This window comes from Giraffa tippelskirchi, chromosome 2 (genome assembly GCF_054371585.1).
Source record: "Giraffa tippelskirchi isolate mGirTip1 chromosome 2, T2T-mGirTip1v1.2.pri, whole genome shotgun sequence".
In the NCBI taxonomy this organism is placed as follows: domain Eukaryota; kingdom Metazoa; phylum Chordata; class Mammalia; order Artiodactyla; family Giraffidae; genus Giraffa; species Giraffa tippelskirchi.
Genome location: NC_137276.1, coordinates 109666768 through 109682575, shown reverse-complemented (window position 1 = coordinate 109682575; position 15808 = coordinate 109666768). Strand labels below are relative to the sequence as shown.

At 52.7% G+C, this 15808-nt stretch overlaps 1 protein-coding gene and 1 long non-coding RNA gene across 13 annotated transcripts in view; one reads left to right on the top strand and one right to left on the bottom strand.

Moving 5' to 3' along the window:
• Nucleotides 1-9004, bottom strand: part of ADARB1 (adenosine deaminase RNA specific B1) — a 113771-nt gene extending 104767 nt beyond the window's left edge. For 3 of the 10 annotated variants that reach the window (XM_081570170.1, XM_081570169.1, XM_081570186.1), the window contains exon 1: nt 8774-8972. The gene's annotated coding sequence lies outside the window, so the exon portion shown is untranslated. Of the gene's footprint in view, nt 1-8773 lie in introns of all 10 variants that reach the window. The other 7 variants (XM_081570184.1, XM_081570176.1, XM_081570180.1 and 4 more) reach the window with 6 other exon arrangements.
• A 64-nt stretch (nt 9005-9068) lies between these two features.
• LOC145538309 (uncharacterized) overlaps nt 9069-15808 on the top strand; it is a 28644-nt gene continuing 21904 nt past the window's right edge. For 2 of the 3 annotated variants that reach the window (XR_014076772.1, XR_014076773.1), the window contains exons 1-2: nt 9069-9378; nt 12010-12061. This is a non-coding gene — a long non-coding RNA (uncharacterized LOC145538309). Of the gene's footprint in view, nt 9379-11098; nt 11268-12009; nt 12062-15808 lie in introns of all 3 variants that reach the window. The other variant, XR_014076774.1, reaches the window with a different exon arrangement.

Below are 15808 nucleotides of genomic sequence, written 5' to 3'. Positions count from 1 at the left end.
GTACAACAGCTTTCTAGGAACAGTGTGACCTTGGACATTGCCAGCTCAACCGACCACCCCTTTACACTCCAGGACCTGCGGAAGAGATGCGGGAGCAGCCCTCCACGTGGGAGTGGGGCTGGACTAAGCGCCAGTGCCCCATTCCGGTTCACTCTGCCACTGGCCCCGCTACCAAACAGCTCTTAAACACGCTCCTTCCAATCTTTAAACCCATTGAGCCTCCATGGAGAATCTACTTCATTTTATTTGGCTGCTTTGCTGAAATCTCCCAGAATTATTCAAAGTATCCTCACTTTCATCAAGATGTAGTTAGGACTATCACTTCTCTACAACAGATACTGTTATTTCTTATGAGGATGCATTTCAATCTGTCACCTGAAAGGGGTTAGCAGAACAGAGCTATTTTTTTTTCAAGTTGAGAACTCCATGTTTTCAACAGATCAATTGCTATATTGCAGTTGATAGTTTCAGAATAAGTTTGTTTTGTAAATGTTTCTGTTCTACAAAGAAAAGCACAGAAATCTGGAGATAACACAGACATATGGGCCGTAAATATATGACTGATTCGCCAAGTACAATGGGAGCCACTGAGGGGGGGCAGCTGGGGGTGCAGTATGCTTGGGTGGAAAAAAATATATTTTCAAAGGCAGACAGCCTTGTTTTGGATTCTACTACCTACATTGCAAGTAAGAAAAACTTATTCATTCAACAAACATTGGTAAGTGCCTCTATCTGCCAGGCACTGTTCTGGGCCCTTAGGATAAAGACAGAATAAGATCCCTGCCTTCCTGCCCTCCATTCTGCCAGGCAGGCTGGTAAAAGGAGCAGTGGGGGACATAGAAGAACAGAACAGACTGAAGGGCCCACAGCAGGGGGGAGGGGGAGGGCAGGGCATGGAGGAGCGAGGGCAGGAGACAGCTGGAGGGGGTGGCCAGAGGGGAGGGCAGGAGAGGAGGCCTGAGATGGGGGCAGGTACAGGGCTCTAGTGCAGGCTTGAATCTGGCTGCTGGTCAAGAAGAGACAGGGGGAGGGGAGGAGTGGGAAGGGCGGGGGGAAACGGAGGGGAGGCTATAAGGCAGCTACTCAGGTGAGCCAGGTAAGAGGGGATAACCATGCTTCCATAGAACCAGAACCTTCTGAGATTATGGTCAGGAGTAAATGACATTAAACTGGTTCCACCACACCTGACACATAGCAGAAGCTTAACAAATGTCAGCTAAATATTATTAAATTATTAATAATAATAATAATTAAATTAAATTATTCCACTTTCCCAGGAAGTTACTGAGCCTCTTCTACCAGTTCCTGATGGAAAAAATAGGGGCAATGAAACATCTACAGTAAGGACTCACTGACGGAAGCGAAGTCCCGCCCCACAGAAGTGTAAGCACACATGTGCCTGCCTTTCACAAACAATGCGTGTTATGTCTACAGATCACACCTAAGTATATCCAAATAAATACTCTGCACACCTCACAGCAGGGGGAAATGATGTGCAGACGCAAACCGAAGCCACCACAAGCAGACGTCCATCACTGAGGTTCCCCACCTCGGACCCTCTGGCCTCAGCAGCATTGGATTCACAGCTCCAAGAACCCTTCTTTACCCTCCTGCTCCCTGCCTCCCAGACCCCCTGCATCAGCAAACCTGCTGACTCCCAAGACACCTCTTTTCTCTCCTCCAGCTGCCTCACACAGCTCCAACCAGGTCTCTGTCCTCTGCCACAGGCTCCTGTCTTGCTCCAGGGCCTCTCGCCCCTCTCTGCAGGCCCTTCCCAGGCCCAAGAGAGCCCCCACGGCTGGCACCCCACACACACGCCAGTGAAGGCTGCCAGCCTCCCTCATCCCTCTGGAAAGTGACCCCCACGCTGGGGCAGGCTGTCTGCCCCTACCTCCACCTCGCTGGGTCGTCCCACAGGAAGGCTGGCTCCCAGAGGCAGAAACTGGCCCCCTCCACGAGTCTGGCCAGAGAAGGTCCCCAGCCAAACCTTCACATCCACAGAGGGCAGGGGGACATGACCAGCTCCCCTCAGCTCCCCCATGGCCTGAGGACAAGGGGTTGGGGGACCTCGTGTGTTTCATCCTATTGACTGAACAACTGAGAAGGCTGACATTTCGGAACTTCAAACCTAAAACCCCAAATAACCACAAACAGTACAAATCAACACACAGGGAAGATGTTCTACCATTTCACCAGGCAACTTGAAGTGAACGCTGCTGCCTCAGGGGAGCTTCAGCCCACAGGGCCCAAAGCAACAGTGCCCGCCTCCAAGTGGTGGGGGCAGCTGGCTCCAACGCAGATTCGGACGCACCTCCCTCGAGAGCTTTCAGACAAATAAAGGGCAAACCAGGAGCCAAGTCTGGTTAGTTCCCTGTGCAGGACTGGATTTGGTGAATAAAGGTGACAACTTCTAGTTGAGTTAATGATACTTCTAGAGACAAGTGAATATTTTCAAGAAAGAAAAATGCCATTTCCACATGTATCTTTCTGTAAGGATGCCCTAAGGTAATAAGAAACTAGATCCTAAGTCCTACAGTGCAGTTCCCAAGGTTCCTGGACTGAGCACAAAATTTTATTTTATTTTATGCCCTCCTTTCAAAGGGGCAGTATTTCTCTTAGCAATATTCTTGGAGGCTCCCATGCACAGAAGTCCCGCCTTGCTCCAGGGCTGCTCCACCCTGGCCGCTTCCCCTCATGCTAGAACTCTGTCCTATCAGCCCCAGGACACACAACAATCACTCTACCTGAAAATTAACAATAAAAGCTCCCTTGAGCCCACGACCCTCCAGTCACTGTCCAGTTACTGTGTCTCCTCCTGGGGGTCCTCCACACCAGATGCTCTCCACTCACCACAGGCTACCACCTCTTATCAAACCCCAGACCCTCCTCTTCTGTGGACCAAACCCCCAGGCTCAGTCCTCACCCTCCTGTCTATACCCAGGGCCCAGCCTATAGTCTCAAACACCAGCAATATACAAATGACCCCCAGCCTCTCCTTGAACCCAAACCTAAATTTCTGCGCAGACCCAAACACCTCCACTCAATGGCTGATCACAAAGATAACAGCAGAGTAAACCCTCCTAAGTACCGTCAGTGAACTACTGTTTCAGGCCCTTTACATCAGCTTGGCTATCGACCCACGGGCCATGGAGGACCAGGTGTTGCCATTCCTCCTAATCTACGGGAGAGAAAACTGCAGCACTGGACGGTGGCAGAGGGAGCACAAGCTCACACGGCCGGTGGGCCGGGGTCAGAGACCCGCAGGTGGGCCCTGCTCTGAGGACCAGACACCTCCCCATCTCACAGCTCCGCTGGCTGGCTGCTCTGCCGGCCAACACCTGGGGGCGTTTCTGGGCTGTTCCATCACAGTCTGCCAGCAATCCCCACCAGCTGCCAGCAAATATACCAGGGCTCCTGGGCCCTAAGACCCGCGTTTTCCCACGATGTCACGACTTTGAGGTGGGGTCAGGGCTGAGCAGTCACTCAAGCCCAGCAGTTCCTCGAGGAGGCATGGCTGAAGGAGCTCCCTACCCTGTCAGCGGGTCAGTCCACAAATCATTCAAGGACCAGAAACCTCTCCTTAACACCTGCTGGGAGGACAGAAAGCACCCAGACTCCGGGGGATCGTGTGTCCAAAGCTTGGACGCGCCCCAGAGACAGCAGTGGTACCCTCGAGCAAGACGCCGTTTCGGCACCAGATGGTGACAGCACAGCGCCCCCAGCCGTGGCGTGGACTTGGAGGAACTGAATTCTAAAGGTGAAAAGCAATTTTACAATTACTTTTTCTCACTTTCATTTTCCTTCTACGTCAAGGTGAGACTGGCATGGCTTTAAAAGTCTATTGGTAAAGTCTGAGAGCTGTCTCAGAGCACACAAGTGACAGGGAAGCCCTGTGTCGCAGGCAAATGGGCAGCGTTTCCTGGTTAACAACACAAAGTGATGCTGAAACCGGTGACCTCCACACCTCTGCCCTGGTCACCATGGCCCTGCTGCTCCCCTCCGGCCCCGGGCAGGGACAGGGGAGTCCGCCCTTGGCCCCTGAGCTGTGGTCTCCCTGCACCGAACTTTACGCACGCGTGATGTGGGGCACTGAGAGTACTGCCCGCCTTACAGATGATCACAAGAATTTAATTACTATATGTGAAGCGCTTAAATGGCCTGGCACACCACAAGCTCCCAATAAATACCGCTGCATAACAGCCAGAGCAATTCTTCTCAAAGAGAAAGCAGATCGTGTCATCTGTCGTCCAGAACTGTGAAGCCCACTAGGACTGTGAGCAGGCATGCCAGCAGCCCCAGTAAGGCTGAGACTGCCATCTAAATTCCACGCCCCAAGCCAGGCTCCACAAGCCACAGCGAGCCGCCAGGCTCTGGGCTCACTTCCTGCCACCCTCCCTCCCTCCCTCCAGGCCACACTGGGCTCCTGGCTATTATCAGCACAGGACAGGAAGCTGGGACATGGGGCCAGCCTGTGAGTCCAGAACCCCCTTCACCAGCACCCAGCCAGGCGGCACCCAGCTCCCTCCACCCTGAGCTCTGCCCACAGACCTCCGGGCCTGCTGGTCCCATCCCCATCCAGGCACTCAGGACTTCGTAAATTTTATATTGTAACATAGTTGATTTACAACAATATGTTAATATCAGATGTACAGCAAAGTAATTCACTCATACATATACATACATCTATTCTTTTTCAGATTCTTTTCCCATATAGGTGATTGTAGAACCTTGAGTAGAGTTCCCTGTGCCCTACGCTAAGTCCTTATTGGTTATCTGTTTTATATATAGCAGTGTGTGTATGTTAACCCCAAACTGCTAATCTATCCCTCCCCCTACTTTTCCCCTTTAGTAACCAACCATAATTTTGTTTTCTATGTCTGTGCATCTATTTCTGTTTTGTAAATAAGTTCATTTGTATCTCTGTTTTTAACTACACATATAAGTGATATCATATGATATTTGTTTTTCTCTGCCTGACAGCTCACTTGATATGATAATCTCTAGGTCCATCCATGTTGCTGCAAATGACATTATTTCATTTTTTTTGATGGCTGAGTAACATTCCCTTGTATATGTGTACCACATCTTTCCATCCATTCCTCTGTCAGTGGACACTTAGGCTGCTCCCATGTCCTGGCTACTGTAAATTATGCTGCAGTGAACGCTGTGGTGCACGTATCATTTCCCATTATGGTTTTCTCTGGCCAGCACTTAGGACTGGAGCTGCAGTTTATGATCCTCATCTCCTCCAGAATGTGAACCCCTGAGGGCAGAAACTACCCTGCTGTGTTTACTCCCCTGTCTCCAGCACCTAGAACAGGACCTGGCACATGGTAAATACTTGTGGGATGAGCATGGGAATGAAACGAAACTGCCCTCCATGCAAACAGAGTATCACTGCACTCTCCGCAAGAATACCAGGCCCCTCTCAGCTCCTTCTTCCCACTCCCTGCCCTGTCTTCATTTTAAATCCACCACAAAGACAAACTGAAAACCAAACTCATTTTTTGGTACACTCCTAGAACACAACCCACACATACAGGAGAGCAGCCGGCCGTACTAATCAGACCACCAAGAATACAGCAAGGCCAGGTGAACACGTCTGTCCACACTCCAAACAAAACGTAACCTTGGAAAGAAAAGTCACTCTCAGAACAAGAAAATCTTAATGACTTCAACTTACAATTTTTAAATGAAATTTTGTTTGTCTTTCCTATCTCACATATTATGAACATACTTTTTAAAGGTTTTTTTCTTTTTTTTTTTCAACAGCAGCATTACCAGGGGTGCTAGTGGTAAAGAACTTGCCTGCCAATGCAGGAGACATAAGAGATGCAGGTTCCATCCCTGGGTTGGAAAGATGCCCTGGAGGAGGGCATGGTAACCCACTCCAGTATCCTTGCCTGGAGAATCCCATGGACATGGGAGCCTGGTGGGCTACAGTCCATGGGGTCACAAAGAGTCAAACATGACTGAAGTGACTTTGCACACACACAGGCATTTCTATCACACCAAATTTCAGATTTGGAAATTTGTTGTTTAGAAAACTGACACAAAAAAGCATCAAGTTTTCCAATAAAATCTGACCTCTCTAAGCTCTTCAGTTTCATACCAAGATTGACTTGGGGACCTTAGTTCTCTGACCAGGGATCAAACCCAGGGCCTCAGCAGTGGGAGCACCAAGTCCTAACCACTCACACCTCCAGGGAACTCCTCCAACAATTTTTCTTAAACAAGTTTTTTATAGGCTGGATAACTTCACCTATTAATCTCTAAAATGTACTTTCTAACTATCTCCAACCTAAATATTTAAATAAATTCCTTGGTACTAAGTACTTACATAGCTCATCACAGCATTCAAGGGAATAAAAACCAGCTCTTAAACAAACCTTACAGCTAAGGAATTTTGACAATTAATAAAAAATGATTAGTGGATTTTGTTTGCACACTCATATATAAAAAATATTCACGGCAGTACTGTTTTAGCAGATACTAAAAATTATATTAAAACGTACACATAAGCATGTATATTTTGACTACTACTGGGACAATCCACAGTCAAATGACCACAGCAGTGGCAGGGACCCAAGTGGCTAGGGGTGGAGTAGAATGGGGTTTTCTTATATGTTTATACCTTTGTGCAGTATGCATGCTCATACTTTCACATCTATAAATAAAAATTTCAATGGTATACATTTTAAAACTTTATAACTAAAAGTATAGATTTAATGTTTAAAATGTAATACTATAACACTGTTTAGTAAAATAAACTGCCAGCTTTCAAGCTTTTTTGAACTCTGTCTAATTTGTTCAGCACTGTATCGAAGGAGCCTAAAACAGTGAGCAGCAGGACACAGATAAGTACCTGCCAACTGAATAGTCTGCTTCATTCATTCACCAGATAAATATAAATATAAAGAATGTTCCTACTCCACTATAAAAGCGGTTGAGATGCTTTTACAACCTGTAAATTTATGGAGGACTGGATTCGCCTATAAGCTGAGAAGTTTCTTGAGGAAGCTGTTACTAGCTAACTGTCCGTCCTTCACCTCCCAGGTCAGAACTGACCTCATGAGCACACTGCATCTCCAGAGCCATGTGTCATCACTTTCTCAGAGCTGGACCATTTTTCTTTTCACCACTGCCCCCTGCAGAAAGGCCTCTTTTTTTTCCCCCTTCCACAGCTTCAAATTTTGTCGAAGATGTCCCTGAATACATTCAGTCTCAGGAACGTTCAGACATCAAACAGGACGCCACTCAGAGACAAGGCTCTCCCTGCAAAGCAGGGGTCAGTCCGTGCCTCCACCCGAGCAGGGCAGGCTCATCACCCAGCTCAGCGGCTCTCAGCCAATACTTTACAGGCCCTGCTGGGGGTGGTCTGGGGAGTTGACCCTGTCCCTGGAGGGACCCTGCAGGGAGGGCAGCGACTTCTCACACCCAGGAGGAAGGGTACCAGCCAACCTTTGCATTTTCCTTCTCCCTTTCCCCTCAAGGAAACCCTCAGCAAACAGGTAAAGGAATCTCAGCCTCAGAGAAACCATGGTATCAAAAGACACTGCAGGAACTGCTCCTAACACAACCCAGGTTTTGGAAAATGTAGCTCTAGGTGGCACCTTTTGAAGGAATAAAACAGACTGTAAATTTAGGAGAGATCAAAGAGAGCTAAATAAATGTTTCTATTCTCAAAACTTAACTAATCATCATCTCAATTAGGGCACTAAGAGTAGAAAAGTAAGTCTGACACCAAGCTAGTTTTCCTTATACTTAGAGGGCTGAATACTAACCACTATTGCTTGTGTAGGGGAAAAAAATAAATAAATAAACTCCCTTATCATTAGTAACAACCCAAACCTGCTGGCTAAAAATATGAACTGCGAACCAAACACGGCGCTGTGGGTCTTGCATATACAAATCGGGATTAGAACACATTTTAGGTTTTCCAGTCTGTACACTGGGACTCCCACCCGTTCTAGCGTCCACAGCCCACCTTGACACCTTCTCCCAGACCCGTTCACAGCTCGGTGATTTTCCTACTGCAGATCTGAGCACGACGGAATTCACCTCAAGCCCCTGATCGCCTCAGACAACCGGCACCCGCGGGAACTTCCCGGCCCCGCGACGCCCGTGGCGAAAAGCATCCCACGCGGACACTGCGCCCTAGAGGGGACGCGGGCCGCCCTGGCGCAGCCTCCCCACCCCGGGGGCGCAGCCTCCCCCTGGGGGTGCCTCTCCCCTCTGCGTAGCGCAGGGCACCCCGCGCGGACACGGCGCTCTCCCGGGACCCCGGGCGCAGCCTTCTTTCCCTAGGGTGCAGCCCATCCGGAGCAGAAACGGCACCCCCGGGGAGGGGACAGGGTTGTCCCCAGGGGCGCAGGCTCCCCTCCATCCCGGGTTCGGTGTATACGCGCCGGGGCGCAGCTTCACTCGGAACGCAGCCTCCCTCCATCCCGCGGCGCGGCGCGGCGCAGAGCAGCGCAGCGCATCCCGCGCTTATGCGGCGCCCGGGGAGGAGACGCGGGGCCGTCCTGGGCGAAGCCTCCCACCGCGGGCGGCCGCGGCCCCTCCGGACAGGGCTCGGGGCAGCACCGGTCCAGCTCGAGCCGCACGACGGCGCGGCCTCACCACCTGCCCGGCGGCGCTTACATAAACGCGGCCGCGGCGCTGCCCAGCGCTGCCCGGCAGCATGGTCGGGCCGTGGTGTCCGCCCGCGGTGTCCGAGCCCCGCCGTCCCCCCAGACCCCGCCGCCCTGCCGCCCTCGCCAGCGCGCTTCACCTCAGCCGCGGGCCGCTCAGCTCCGCGCAGCTCAACGCCGGGGCTCGGACAGCGAGTCCGTGGCACTCCTCTCGGGTGCCGGGGGCTGCGGCGCGCTGGCCGTGGCCTGGCGCGGCCCCGAGCGCGCCCCCGAGCGCGCCCCCGAGCGCGGCCAGACCGGCCGCCGCCTTAGCCGTCGCCTCAGCCTCCGCCCTCCGCCCCCAGCATCGGCTCCGCCCTCCCACCGCCCCCGCCGCCGGCCGCGCGCACGCCGGGGAACGACGCCACGACGCAGGAGGGCGCGCGTACGCATGCCGCGCCGAGCCCTGCCGGTGGTACGCTGAGGACCGGGGGTACGCGGCGCGGGGGTAGGGGGTGGACCCCGGGGACCCGGGTGGGATGGGAGAAGCGGGAAACCCGGCGGGGCCCGCACCACAAGACCCCCGCCCTGAAGCACGAAGCTCTGGACGAGGCGAGCGAGTCCACACAGTCCCCGCGCTGGAGGGCGCGCCAGGAGCGGGACGCGAAGGTGCAGCCGGCCTGTACGGGATCAGGTCGGGACGAGTTAGGAGGAGGTGGGGTCACGGCCCCAGGGGCGTCCTGGGTGCGAGCAGAAGCGAGTCCAGGTGAGCGGTTGGGGGAGGTGGTCGGTGGGTTTGCTGTGAGGCAGTGAGAGCTTCTTGCAGCCGGGCACTACGTGGACTCTTGTCTGTATCCACTGGCTCCTGCACAGCTGCACCAAGAACGTTTGCACACCGGACGGCAAACATTTGTAGAAGTGCCACGTCCAAGAGCAGAATAAGCAACTCGAGGCCGCAGGTCTACTCAACATAAAATAGTTGGGTAGGGAAAACTAGTTCTTGAATGCACTTGGCCAGTCAGTGGTCGGCCAGGGTAGCGTGCAAGCCTGGGGCCTCCACCTGCTCAAGGCCCGTGACTGCAAGACTCCGAGGTCAAGTGCCACTGCCGCCGTCCTCAGCTGTGGGGCCAGGGGGTCTCTCCGGACCTCTGCCTGTTTTCTCCTGTTAAAATGGGGGAGAAAAGTCAAATGTGGGGGCAGAGGCTAGCGCAGCGTTCAATGATGGTTCCCTCTTGCAGCTATTCCTGATCATCAGACAGAACTGAGCTTCCCTGAGACTCAGTGGCTTGGAGCATAATTTAACCACAGGGGAAAGTGCAGCAGCCGGCCAGTTATCTGCTTCAGGTTGCTATCTTATGGAAAGGAAAACCTGCCTTCGGGGCCAGCCAGCCACCAGACAAGCCCAACGCCCTCCTGAGGGCTAAGTGCCAGCACAGGGTTCAAAGGGGTGCTTGTGAGGGCATGGAGAAGTCAAGACTCCTGTAATGCCTCCTAGGAGTTCATCCTTAATGAACAAAAACCACCTGAAAACTAAGTGACTTGAAGCATTCCTTTATTTGCTCATGATGCTGAGGGCCAGCAGGTGGGATGGCTCATCTCTGTTTCTTGGGGTGCAGCCTGTATTAGCTGGGACTCCCATGGACCACTCCCCTCCCATGGTTTGTGGGCTGGGAACCCCTGTGGCCCCAGCTGTTGCTTGCACTGGCATGACTTGGTCATCAGCAAGAGAAATGGCCGGCAGAGCTTGGTCGCAGGGCTTTTCAGCCCCTGCATGGTGTTTATTAACATCCCCTTGGCGGAAGCGAGGCAAAGGGCCCAGCTTGAGCCCGTATGAGGGGCGGATGTGTGTGCCCTGGAGGCCATGGCCTCCTACATGTCCTGCAAGGAAACATGAGCCTCCCTCCTGTCGGAGTGGGTGGTATGAACCTCAGCAGCAGGGTCGAGAGCGGTGCCACCATGACCAAGGCCTGCACGCTGCTCCCACTGGGTGGTCAACCTCATGACAGCTGTGGAACCTGAGGTCACCCCTGACTGTTGTACTCTAACCTCTGCCTCCGTTGTCTCCAGAAATGGGTTTGTGGTGGAGGTCTCCCGACCTGGGGGCATGACACACAGAACTTGCCAGTACAAATGGACACGGGAGGCAGCGACTTTCAGGCACCAAGGCCAAGATAGGTGCACCAGACAGGGAGGGTCTTTCAGGTGCCTAAGAGGTCAGATTCCTTGAGGCAGGATCCCACAGCCCCCTGAGGAAAGGCCATCCTTCTCCCTTTCACTGTCAGTGTCAGACCCATGGGTGTCCAGGAGGGGCCCCAGTCTCCACAGAGGTGCTGGCAACTGTGATCATACAGCCTTCGGTGCAAAGAGCAGCAGTCAGACCCCCACCACCACCCAGACAGCGTTCTGTAGTTTACCTCCCCTGTGCAAGCTGGGAAAGTGAAGGTTGTCCAAGGAAATGCAGGTGATGCCTGGAAATTCGCTTGCAGGGATCCGGCTGTCCTCTCTGCCCCAGAAGTTGGGGGATAGGATCCACGTGAGTGCGTGAAGCCTCGACTGGGGCATTGGCCGCCTTGCTGCTTCTCACCAGCTGAACCAGACAGCCTGACCATGCAGCAGGATGAAGACTCCTCTGGTCACCACATGCGGCACAGAATGGTGCAGAAGGATTTGTCAGGGACTAAGGACAAAGACCTCGCCTGCTCCGGGGCAGGGGTGTGACTGGTTTCAGCTTGTAGCTCAGGGCTGTTTGGGAACAGCTGGAAGGAGGGGTGAGGGGCTCAGGCCAGTGGCCAAGAGCTGCTCAGTGAGCATTCACAATCTGACTCTCAGGACTGCTTTCCACACAATGTTGCATCCCAGGTGTAGAAACCACTGTCTGTCCAACAATCCAACAAAGTATGGCAGTCCTGCAACCCTGAGGGAGCGGCTGTCAGCCTGGCTTTCTGATCCTCTGTTCTAGCCTGGGGGCCACCTGACCTGCTCACATGGGGGGTGAGCTGGCCTGAGTGACCCAGTCCCTGTCCCCCGCTGGCTGAGGACGGTCCAGGACGGTCCTGCTGAGACTGCCACCCGGCCACAGTCACAGTTCACTCAGGCCTTGCTGCACCACGTGGAGTGTTGGTTTAAGTCACTTGATGCTGAGGAAGGACCACCTTTAATTGTTCTTTGGAAGCCACTTTCACTGTCGTCCCTGTGAAACGTTTGTGTGTGTGTATGTGTGTGTTAGTAGCTCAGTCATGTCCCAGTCTTTGCGACCCCATAGACTGTATAGCCCACCAGGCTTCTCTGTCTATGGAATTCTCCAGGCAAGAATAGTGAGTGGGTAGCCATTCCCTTCTCCAGGAAATGGCTTCCCTTATCCAGACTGGGGATCAAATACAGGTCTTCTGTGTTGCAGGTGGATTCTTTACTGTCTGAGCCACCGGAGTAGCCCAGATGATAGTCTAAAAGTAAGTTATTGATTTCTTGGTTTCTGAAAATGTCAGGAAGCTAAAACTGCTAATGAGTGGTAACCAGTATACTGTCTTACACTTATTTGAGACATATTTTTTTGCCCTATTTTTTTTAAAAAAAGCATGAGACTAGAGTCATAAAAATCAGATGCTACTAAACCTTCAGCCAGCTCCTCCCGGGAATGGACACGCTGGCGTCTGCTCAGCTCCTGATGACCCTCCTCTTTTGGGCCCCCAGCCCCCTCCGTGAATCCTGCCTGGACACGAGATGGGCCCAGAGCAGCCTCTCCTGTGCTGGGAACACACACTCACCGCCCACCCCAGCTCCAGGACCAGAGGAGTTCTGACCCAGGGTGGTTACACTGGGAACCTGGGGCTGGCACTGACTCAGCCAGGGCCCCTCTATGCACCAAGTCCTGAAATGTTTAAACCCAGAGGCCGTCAGGCTCGTTCTCTGCACCTGCCACATACCCCTACCAGGAAGGCGGCCTGAGGTGAGCTGCAGGGCACCAGGCAGGCAGAGGCAGGACACTGAGGACCTTCAGATGGTGTATTGGTACCTCGGGCCGTGTGTCCTGTGCATACTGGGAAATGAACTTGCTGTGACGTCCGCAGTCTGGAGCTGGGGACGGAGTGGGAGGGAAGGTAGGGGGAGGGGAGGGGTCTTCAGGGCTGTGCCAGCCTGGTGTGAGGGCCACAGGCTGGGCTGGACAGGTTCACCCCACCCTGCCCCTCACTAGCCTGCAACTCAGACATCATCTGGCTGCTCAGAGCCTGCTCCTTATCTGAAAAAGGAGAGTGTCACGCCCATGTCACAGGCCAGCCCAAGGCCCCATGTGCAGAGAGGCTCAAGGTCAGGGCATGGGCCCCGCGTGCTGAGGTGTTTTCATCCCAAGAGCTTCAGATGATCAGAGCAAGCTACCGCAGATGCCACAGCCTCAAGAAGAGCCCCTAAGGACCAGGAGGCCTTGGGGGTGAGGCTGTCTGGGCAGGGGGGTGCTCCATCAGCATGTGATCCGGGAGTCATGCTGACTGGGCCCCCTGAGTCATCTGCCCTCCCCAGGCGGCCAGTGGTCACATCAGAGGCCCACACATGAGTCCTGGGGACAGGCGTGTGTCTATCATCCACAAGCTCGGGATGACTTGTGCATTCATAAAGTGATGGGAAGAGGAATCAAGAACAGACACACATGTGACTTGAAAAGCCTGAGCTAGGTACCATCTGAACCTTTAGAGAAAAGGCGTGTCACCCTCCCCTCCCCCTCCCCCTGCCCCAGGTTCTAGCCAAGTAGGGCCTCCCCCTGAGCTTGGAGTTGGCCTGCTCCATCAGTGCACAGAGCCTGCCTGGGAGGTCAGTCAGTTCAGTTGCTCAGTCGTGTCCGGCTACGACCCCATGGCCTGCAGCATTCCAGAATTCCCTGTCCATCACTAACTCCCGGAGCTTGCTCAAACTCCACAGATGGAATCTGTGATACCATCCAACCATCTCGTCCTCTGTTGTCCTCTTCCCCTGCCTTCAATCTTTCCCAGCATCAGGGTCTTTTAAGTCAGTTCTTCCCATCATGTGGCCAAAGTATTGGGAGTTTCACCTTCAGCATCAATCCCGATGAATATTCAGGACTGATTTCCCTTAGGATTGACTGGTTTAATCTCCTTGTAGTTCATGGGACTCTCAAGAGTCTTCTCCAACAGCACAGTTCAAAAGCATCAATTCTTTGGCACTCAGCTTTCTTTAAGTCCAACTCTCACATCCATACATGACTACTGGAAAAACCATAGTTTTGACTAGACAGACCTTTGTCAGCAAAGTAATGTCTCTGCTTTTTAATATGCTGTCTAGTTTCATCATAGCTTTTCTTCCAAGGAGCAAGCATCTTTTAATTTCATGGCTGCAATCACCATCTGCAGTGATTTTGGAGCCCAGTCAAATCCCTTATAGTGAAAGTGACAAATAGATTCAAGGGATTAGATCTGATAGGCAGAGTACCTAAAGAACTATGGATGGAGGTTTGTGACATTGTACAGGAGGCAGTGATCAAGACCATCCCCAAGAAAAAGAAATGCAAAAAGGCAAAACAGTTGTCTGAGGAGGCCTTTCAAAAAGCTGAGAAAAGAGAAGCTAAAGGCAAAGGAGAAAAGGAAAGATACCCATTTGAATACAGAGTTCCAAAGAACAGCAAGGAGAGAGAAAGCCTTTCTCAGTCATCAATGCCTGGGAGGAGTGAGATGCAAACCCAAGCCAGGGCACGTTAAGAAGGGGAGGTGACTATGAGACACCCACTGGGGTGTGCCCCAGCGCTGTGTGTTCCCAGGTGGACTGCTGATGGCATCCATCAGGGGCAGTGGAAGGAATAGTAAGAGGTCAGACATGCCGGGAGGGGCACTTGGCATGCTTGCTGGAAACAGACTTGGTGGAGGATTGGGTACAGGGTGTGGACAGGGTTGTGGCCATGTGTATTGGAGCAGGTGACCGGGTGATGTGCTTTGTACTGCAGGTAGGGATCTTCCCTCATAGCTCAGTGGGTAAAAAATCTGCCTGAAAGGCAGGAGACCTGGGTTCGATTCCTGGATCAGGAATATCCCCTGGAGAAGGAAATGGCAACCCACTCCAGTGTTCTTGCTTGGAGAATCCCATGGACAGAGGACCCTGGCAGGCTATAGTCCATGGGGTAGAAAGAGTTGGACACGACTGCATGACTAAATCACCACCACCACTGAAGGTAGAGCCTGGGAAGAGCTGAGGTTCCTCTGGCTGTGCTGTGTGCAGCCCTGGGAGATGTCCCAGTGGACATCTGTGTTCAGTGGAAGATGGGGATCCATAAAAGGGAGCTGTACTGGGGACACACACCTGGGAGTCTTGGGGGGGGTAGAAGCAGCCACCCGGAGAGAGAGGATGGGGAAGAGAACCTGGGCCACCCCTGAAGAGCCTCCACCGTCAGCCTGGGGTACAGGGGAGCAGGGAGGCTGAGAACCCGGGAAGCCAAACGGGACGGTGCTTCAAGAAGAAAAGATAGTTCAAATGAAGTGAGGACGGAAAATCTATTGAAGGTCATAGTGACCTTGAAAACTTCAGGAGAGTGCTGGGCACAGAACTGCCTAGAAGGGAAACACCCCCTCCCACATGAGGCCAGCCTAACCTTGACCCCAAAAGCTAAACAGGATGACTAGTGGGGAAAAGCATGGACCAACTTCACTCATGAACAAAGCCTAAGTAAGTTATCGGAACATCCTGGACAGAACACTTAGCAACCCAAAATTCAGTAATATGTACAATGAAAACAAAGATGTCATAAACAACTTGGGTTTACCCAAGAATATAACTGATTTAACACTTAAAAATCTATTGCTGTAAATCACTGCATCAGGACTTCAGAGGAGAACCCCTGGATAATAACCACGGCAGGTGCAGAAAAGGCTGTTAATAAATGAGCAGGCTCTGGGAGTTGGTGGACAGGGAAGCTGGGCATGCTGCAGTCCATGGGGTCGCAAAGAGTCAGACACAACTGAGCAACTAAACTGAACTGAAACCCAGCATCACACCGAGGAAGACAAACTCTCAGAGAACTAGTACTAGATGGGAAACTCCTTAACCTGATGAGGGAACCTACACACAGCAGACCCAGTGGTGCAGATGTTCCCTGGTGGTTCAGAGGCTAAGACTCCACACTCCCAATGCAGGGGGCCTGGGTTCCACCCCTGGTCAGGGAGCTAGATCCCACATGCCACAGCTAAAAGTCCCACTTG